Here is an 8,988-nt window from a genome sequence, read left to right on the forward strand (position 1 = left end):
AACCCAAGTTTGTGTGGCTAAGATTGTTGTACATTACTCGTTGAGTAGTTAAAATTTTGATGATTAACTTTAAAAAATAATTTAAACTCTAAATCATAAACAAATTATAATTTTATTATTAATAATAAAGATCATGTTAGACATTAATAGTTTTTAATTTATAAAATAGTATGTAATTTAATCGATATAATGAATAATTTATTTTATATTTTGATTATTATTTAATGATTATCTTAGTGATTATTTATGTAAGAACCTAGAAAATAGAGTATTATAGTAGATAGGTGTATTAAAATAATGAGACGAGCTTTTTACTTTAAAAATAATCTTATAATATAGATAGAACTTTCTAAAGCTCGGTTCATTATCTTAAACATTTCATCTCTCTAAAACCTTCGTTCTCTACTCGTTCTCTGCCTTCTCTCTAGCTTTCCTTCTTACTGAGTTGTTGGATTGACGATCAGGAGGTGCCCAGACGTCCACAGCGTACAGGGCTTCATAACAGACCGATCAATTTCTCGATTCTAGCAGGTAAGTTGTTCATCCCTTTTTCTCAACCATGCAATCTCTACTGGTTGCATGTGACTTGTGCGTTTTCTCATCCATTCTTTGTCCAATTCTAGCTCTAAGAGTTGTTCTTGATCACCAATTGGTGATTTGTAGGGTTCTGTTTAGTTTCCTTCAGTGTAAGGTACTGTTGAGGCGAGTCTGTGAGCTGAGCTGTAAATCTCTAAGGTAAGGAGAGTTAGATACTGTTTTTAAATTATTGTATAAGATATATATGTTGAGTTATATGATATTCTACTGTTTGAAGCGTAAATTGTATTTTTGGAGTGGATTGAATTGGATGTCTGTGAATGTCTAAATGTAAAACTGAGGATTGATATTTGTGAATTGATTTGGATAAGATATATTGTTGTAATTGAGTTATTAGAGATGAGAAATCTGTTATAACATTGATTAGATAGAAAGCTAGGTGAGTAGGTAGTGGTTTAGGTCATTTTAGAGAAAGTAAGGTAGTGAATTTGAGAATTAGAGGTAAGGGGATCATTTGGTCTATTTAAGCATTATAAGTAAGTCAATTGTGACTTGTGTGAGTCTTTTAAATGGTCAAAAACATGTGCAAAGTGGTAGAATTGAGTTTGGGTCTTTAAGTTGAGGAACTGAATGTTATAGAGTAAGAATTGGTTCATAATCACTTTAGATTGGTGGTAGGCATGTTTAGAATCACTTAAGCAAGTTTAATTAGGTATATAATACAATCTAGGAGTGTTAGAAGTTGGGAGAAATTGTTAGAATTGGTATTTTGTGGTTGAGTTGCATAAATCTGCAGAATTTTGTTCTACAAAATTTCATTCTGCAGATTATGCAGACTCGCTGTGCGAATAGTTTCACATAGTGAGTCACTATGGCAAGCTGATCTCTGCCAAGGGCTTTCACACAGCGAGTTGGTGCGTTGTGCGAATGACTTGAGAGGTTGCTATCTGTTCTGGACATTCGCACAACGAGTTTGGGCACTGTGCGAATGGTTGGAGAGGGTTGCTCTCTGTCCAGTGGTTCACATGGCGAATCAGGGCGTTGTGCGCCTAGTTGGGGTCTGGGGTTATTTCTAATTTTATTCGAAGAGCGAAAAGGGTCGCATAGCGAGTGAGTTGGGAAGGTTGGTCTTTATCTGGACTTTCGCATAGCGACCTGGGACCGCTATGCGAAAGGTTGAGGTCTGGTACCTCTACGAGTTAATTCGCATAGCGAGACAAGTCGCTATGCGAGGGACTCCTGGTTTCGCCTTGCGAATTGGGTGCGCAGAGCGAAAGGTTCGAAACAATTTACTCTTTTATTACTTTGTATTGAGTTTGATTAAATTACTTGGGGTGTGTAGTGTGAATTATGTTTGAAGGTGGATGTTTGTATATAATTGAGAAGTATTGTGAGTTCAATTACAAATGAAAGTATGTGATTCAAAGGGGTGAATGTAAGTTTCATTGTAGAATCTCTTGGGTAAGATTCCAGGTTGTTTAGAGTGAATGCAGGAGCTCAGTCTTGCGGGTTATCCTGAAACTCCAATGGTCAATCATTCTCAAGTAGAGAGGATTGAACCATGTCGTGAGGAGTAGCAGGAGGTCTTAGTCTTGGGGGCTCCCAATATGCCTCAAGGCCCGGAATAGACTAACCTCGTGAGTGTGGTAGGGTGAAACCCATTGGTAATGGCTTTGCAAAGCAGTAGAGGCCACCACGAGTGCATAACCCGCTATAGTTTGACAATCATTCTAAATCCGGACGAGTCAAGTCTAGAATATAACATGTTAGGATGTGTGATCTAGTATAATTTGTTTGAGTGAACTTTGTATGTTACATGCTATTAAAATTGTATGATCTTTGTATATCTAGCTCACCCTTCTGTTTGTGTTTGTATGTTGTTCGTGTGGTGTTTTCTTTTGCAATGATCATCCATTTGGATGTGAGCAGAGGTAGACGAGGTGCCTCTGGAGCATGCCTTGGAGGGTGATGACGTTGTTGTTTAGTTTAGTTAGGATCCTTTAGTTGTTTTGTATAGTTTTGAAATACTCTATTGTATATAAAGTTTTAAATTTTATAGCCATTTTGGATGACTGTAAGATTAACTATTTATCTGCAAGTCTTTAACTGTTCTATCATATTATAATGTTGACTACTATTTATATAGTTTATACTATATATTTTGGAATGTTACAATTTAAATATTTTCACTTTTACACACATAGAAAAAAGTGAAAATTATAATTATAATAGTAAATGAGACCCAAATTTTGTCCAAATTACCTCTATTTTCTTATGTTTCACCAATCATTTATGAACCAATCTAGATTCTAACACCACAAAAATAATTAAATTTAGGAGAGGTTATTTTTTTGGAGGTTTTTGAAACCTTGAAAATTTTCGGCCGTTTAAAAATAAAACCGCCCCTAACATTTAATTTTTTTTATTTTTAAAATAATTTTTTGCGCCTCTTCTGCATGTTTTCCTAAACCTTAATTTCTCCCCACTGCTTACATTTCCCCTAAACCACAATCTTCATTTCGCTCCACCACAAGCACCATCTCAATCTCGTCGTTCTCCGCCACCGCTGCCGGAAGCTTAATTTCACTCTCCGCTGCTCTGCCTCTTCCTTCTCCAAGAAGCACCACACGAACTCCCCCAACTCCGATGACATCGTCTAACTTCCTCTCTTCACTCTCCCTCTAGTGCTCTTCCTCGGCGCCATCCTCCCTTTGCAGATCTTCGAGTTCCGCTACCGCATCATGATGCACACACTCTTCCAAACAGACCTCCACTTCGGCGTCATCTACACGAATGTCGTCTCCGGAACCGCCGCCGTTGGCTGCGTCGGTGAAGTCATAAAGCACGAGAGCCTCGTGGATGGCCGTTTTTTCCTCATCCGTAAGGGCCAGGAACGGTTTCGAGTGAACACTATGGTGCGCACGAAGGAGGTTGGGGATTTGAGAAGAAACTTGTTTCCAACGACGTTCTCGTTCTTCGTTGGCAGCATCTTCGAGGGCGCGCCAAGGGAGTAACAAGCGCTGCTTGAATTGGAGGACACCGCCGCCAGATTGAAGAGGGAGAAGGAAACATTGAAGAACACACTTAATTACCTCACTGCTGCTTCTGCTGTTAAAGATGTTTTTCCCTCTACTTCCAATTCTTCTTGATTGGTGATTTATACTCTATATATTGTTTCTTGTAAGTGTAACTTCGTGATTTTGGATCTGAACTCATCCCTGCAGCTGTGAGGGACCACAATGTCCAAGTAAGAGAAAATTCCATTAATATATGTCCTTTCAAATGATTTTGTACATTAGAGTTTTGATTACAGCTATGATGAAACTGAAAGAGTTATATGTTTGTTGTTTTTGCAGTCGTATTTTTACAGAGATTATTGGGAAGACATTGGAACAATAGAATCCTTTTATGATGCTAACTTGGCTCTTACTGAAGAGGTAGGTTCAAGATGTTTACGACTATGATTTTTCCCATTATGTTTAGTATAACTAATGAGCAGGAGTACCTTCACTATGGTTCATCATGCAGAGGCCTTATGGAATCAGAATTAGTATTTTACTTGATTTAAGATGATGATGTTTAATGCAAATCATTAAGAAATTAAGACAAACATGTGACCTTGCGTGAAAGGAGAGTAGAACTCTCCTTTCACGCATGAAATTGATAAATGCTTTATTGATGATTAAAAAATATGTCTCTCAAGCTCAAAAGAAAGTCTTACTATATCTATCCAAAAGATTGACAAGTCTTGTGGTACAAAAGGTTCCACAATAAAGTGCAAAGAAAAGTGTAAGTCAAGTCTTGTAGAGAGTAGAATCTTGTACTCTATATCTGCTATTGATAATACATGTTCTTGGAAACAATTTCTTGAGCCTTATTATATATCTGGAAAAGTATCAAGCTAAAATCTCTTGACTGTAACTTATTCAATTTATGGTTTTGCATGACGAAATTCATATCCAGGCTGCAGTACTGGCCATGGATGATTCAGTGTTAGATGTTGATCAGGTGGAAAATCTCATTAAATTTTGTTCAACCAAAGAGGAGATAGAGCTTCTAAAGGTGAAGCTTAACAAATTTATACATGATTCTTGCCTCTTTATTAACAATTAAAGGTTTTAATTTCTAGAAATTTCTCTTATAATGATTTGCTACCTTTCATTATAATTTTCTTGCATTTCTAATTTTCATTCGTTTTGGTTATGACTATAATAGGGATACACAGGTGATAAGGAGAATTTGGGGGAAGTGTGAAAAGGTTTGTGAATGATTTATTTAAGCGAAAATGTTATATAGTACTTGAGAAAAGTATAAGGTGAGCTTAGAAAATCATGCGGGATTTCTATGTTGCATGAAGCTTATAGACCGGTTTTGTCTTAAGCAAAGGTTGTTGTAAAAATATTCAATACTACTGATGATGTTGATGGAACCCTCTCCTACTAAATGGGTTTCCATCAGATGTTCTCCAGGGAAACGTTCCAAAATAGAGATGAAAGAACAAGAGTCAAAAGTACAAATAAAGAAAGAAGAGTACAATTTCAATAGGATTTCGAGATCCCAGACTCTCCCAACCAATATCTCCATTGATCCAATTCTCCCCACTCTCCTTCTATCTCTCTATTAATTACATATAGAGTGTGCTATATGTTTGTTGTAAACTAGTGTGACATTATTTGTAGGGGATCTTGGTTAGATTTTTTATTCAAATTTGACGCTTTCTCACTATGAATTGAGTCCAGAAGAGGGACAAATTGTACTGTTTCTTGGAGTCCAAAAAAGGGACAAATTTGAAGTTTACTGATTTAAGGCGTGTAACTAGATTTAATTTTTACGAACTGTATTGATTAAGTAATGTATTTGCAGCTTAGCAACTATAACTCTTTTGAGGAAGTTCTTTATTGCAAGCCACACTTTGATCAACTGTTCAAAAGAACTGGCAGTCTTGACAAAAGCTTCGAAGGTAACAGAATTCATCGCAACTCCTTTTCTAATTTAAACCACCATGCCAACCAAGTGCTAAAATTTCAGTTCTATTTCAAAAAGGATATTAAGTTTTATATATTTTGAAATGGTGTAGGTGACCGTGAATGAAACTCCTTATCACAAGAGTTGTTTCAAATGCATTCATGGAAAACTCTACTGCAAGCACCACCACATGCAATTGATCAAGGAGAAGGAAAATTTAAACCAGCTTGAAGATGACATGAGAAGAATGCAATTCAAGAGAAAATTGAGAAGAAGGGAAATTTAAACCAGCTTAAAGATGACCATGAGAAGAGTGCAATTCAAGATAAAACCAATAGTGAAGTAGATGCAGTTGAGAGATAAAATAAAATAGAAATAACATGTTTTAGAGCTTCTTATTAAGAACCATGAGGAATTATTATGTTTGACAAACTATTTGTATTTTTAATGTTCACAGTTATTTTATATAATATTAATTACTTTTGGTTTGAGATTATTATGATTTATAATTAAATATATTTGTTGTTAATCAAATTAAACAAATAATTAAAAAAATTAAATTAATTGTATTACTGGTGGTTTTTAAAACACCAAAGTAAGTAAATTTAGAAATTCCCGACGATTTTAGACAATCCACGTAAGTTTCGGCAATTTTAGTACTCCCAACAACTACCAGCGGTTTTTGTAAAAAACTCTGTAAATGCCGGGATTTTTCAAAACCCCGCAAATAGCGGCGGTTTTGAACAAAACCATTGGAAATTATTTGTGGACGGCAGTTTTTCCAGCAGTTTTGTCAACCGCAGATAATACATTTACCAGGAGTTAAAACCCCGGTAACACTAAAATAAACCCCAAGAATAATTATATATTTTTGTAGTGTAATTCAGAAACAAATTATAATATTTTATTAATAATAGAAACAACTTTAGATATTAATATTTTTTAATTTATAAAATTATATGTAATTTAATCAATATAATGAATAATTTATTTTATCTTTAAATTTTACATTTAATAATAGTTTATATGTAATTTAATCAATATAATGAATAATTTATTTTATATTTAAATCTGACTATTATTGAATGATTCTTTTAGTGACTATTTAAATATTTTTACTTTTTCACACACATAAAGAGAACTAAAAATAAAACTAAAATAGTATACGAGTCCAATTTTTCTTAAAATTACCTTTATTTTCTTATACTTCACCAATCATCGTCTTATTTCTATCTTAAAACTAAACAACTTATACACACTGATATGCAAATTATTGGAAATATTAAATATAATTAAAAAAATAACGAATTTTATTATTGCTTATATTTTTATGGACTATTGATTTTATAGATAAATGTTACTTATGAATAAACAATTTTTAACTTTATTACATTTATTTTATTTTAAATAAAATTTATTATAACTAATTCATAAGTCTCTCTTCTATTTATAAATATCACTTATTTGCATAAAAAAATATACAACAAACACAAACTTATAAAGTGTTTTTGTGTTTTCTGTTTCCACTCTATGTTGACTTTTAAGATATTGGTGTATATAAAATTTACTCACTCTACTCGATTGATCTTGTATCTTGAAATAGAGACATATAATTTTTGTTTTATTATGTATACTGGAAGTATTCTCTCTTTAAGAATAACTTGTGTATATTTTTATTCTTTTCTTAATTATAATTACATTATATTTTATCTATTATTTGTTTGACTAGATCAATCTTATATTATTCATATCCCTATCTTATTTTTATAAAATTATTATTATTTATTTTAATTATTTCTCAATCACTTAAAAACAAATATTTTAAAAAATATCGTGAAAGTGTTTATAGATTTTCGTTGAATAAATATTTTTCATTTTCCAATGTACACGAATAAAATTTTTAGACCAACGAGTCAAGAGTCTTTTAATTTTTAAAACAATTTAACTTATACTTTTTTACTATTTTACAACTATAAAGAATTACAACTAAATAATAAGGTTAAATACGAAAGAGATCGAGGCAACACATTTTTAAAATTAAAAAATAATTAATTTTTAATTTAGCAATGCATGTGTTAAAATTAAATTTTTCCGAATGTTTCAAAAATTTATATTATCTCCTGAATAAAATAGGTTACATCTTGGTAAAGTAATACGATTTTGTATTCTTATCTAATTACAAATAATAATAATAATAATTTTAAATTTATATGTAAAATTGTTATTTTTTTACTTTCATAGTAAATATATTACAAATAATGTGTGTTTTCTTTTCTTGCTAAATAATTTACTACGGATCTTGTCATCTAGTATTATTTCAAAGTCATTGATGAAGAAATCCAAATAATGTTTGTTATTCGAACTTGCATTGGTATTGTATTAGAATTCATTCACAGTGTATTATTGTTAACATTTTTTTTTCTTAATCCATTAATATTATGTAATAATATTAAGTGACCCACTTATCTCACCAAACTTTGAAAATTAATTAAACTTGATTATTGAAGCATGGAATTATTTTAAAAACAAAATAGTAATGTTTTTGGTTTAAATAGTAATGTTTTTGGCGTTGAGAATATTACAGAAATTATATGTCCTCTTAATTACAAAGAAAGCACATTTTAGAAATGACACTACTAATAGGTATCAGATTCAAGGTGAGAAATTAAGACATGTCTTTGAAAGCTTAATAATGATTTCGGATTAATTAAACCTGGGTTTCATTATACATGCGAATACACGCACACCTATCAATCAATCGATTATAAGTATTACAAAAATGTCACATGAAATTATTACAATGATTGTCGTCTAATGTCATGCAATAGAATAATAATTACTTCTAGTTATTATAATTATCAAGAGTAATTATTATTTAAAATAATATTGGATTGGTTTAGTTAAAGTTAAATTATAAAATACTCAGTTTTCTTTAAATAGATAAGATTTACTTTGTACTCATACAAATTATTTATTTAAAAACAAAAATTTCTTGATTTATAAAAAAAATACAAAAGTGAATTTAACATAGTTAGTTTTCTTTCAATAAAAATAATAGCTTTTGCATTAAAATTGTGTGTAAAGTTGAAAGAAAAAAAAAATGATAAGTTTTAAAAATGTTTTTTTTTTATAAAAGAAGTTTTAACAATTTTTAGTTATTTTTCGAATGTATTAGATAAAACATAAAAAAGCCTTTATTTATTTTCTTTATATTTTCTTTACAGGGTAGTGGCTACAGTTTTGGATGAGCTTAAACTGAGAGCCAGAATTCTCTGCTGCCTCTACACAACCACATCCTTTGTGGCAGAAATCCGACCCACTCAATACGTTCTCTCTTTTTCTTAAACTGTTATGCAATAGGTAATTAACGGTCTGTATTCAGCTGTACATTGGATGTAGGATATTAAGTGCTGCAGAGGATCTGATTTATCAAACTCGATAGTGGTTAGATAGACAGATAGATATAGATCCCATGTCTCTCACACC

At 31.7% G+C, this 8,988-nt stretch overlaps 1 pseudogene; it reads left to right on the top strand.

Annotated features, from left to right (window-relative positions):
* The first annotated feature begins 1,703 nt into the window (after positions 1 to 1,703).
* LOC108327912 (uncharacterized) lies at positions 1,704 to 5,996 on the top strand (annotated as a pseudogene).
* The last annotated feature ends 2,992 nt before the right edge of the window (positions 5,997 to 8,988 follow it).

The sequence above is a fragment of the Vigna angularis genome, chromosome 2 (assembly GCF_016808095.1).
Source record: "Vigna angularis cultivar LongXiaoDou No.4 chromosome 2, ASM1680809v1, whole genome shotgun sequence".
NCBI lineage: Eukaryota > Viridiplantae > Streptophyta > Magnoliopsida > Fabales > Fabaceae > Vigna > Vigna angularis.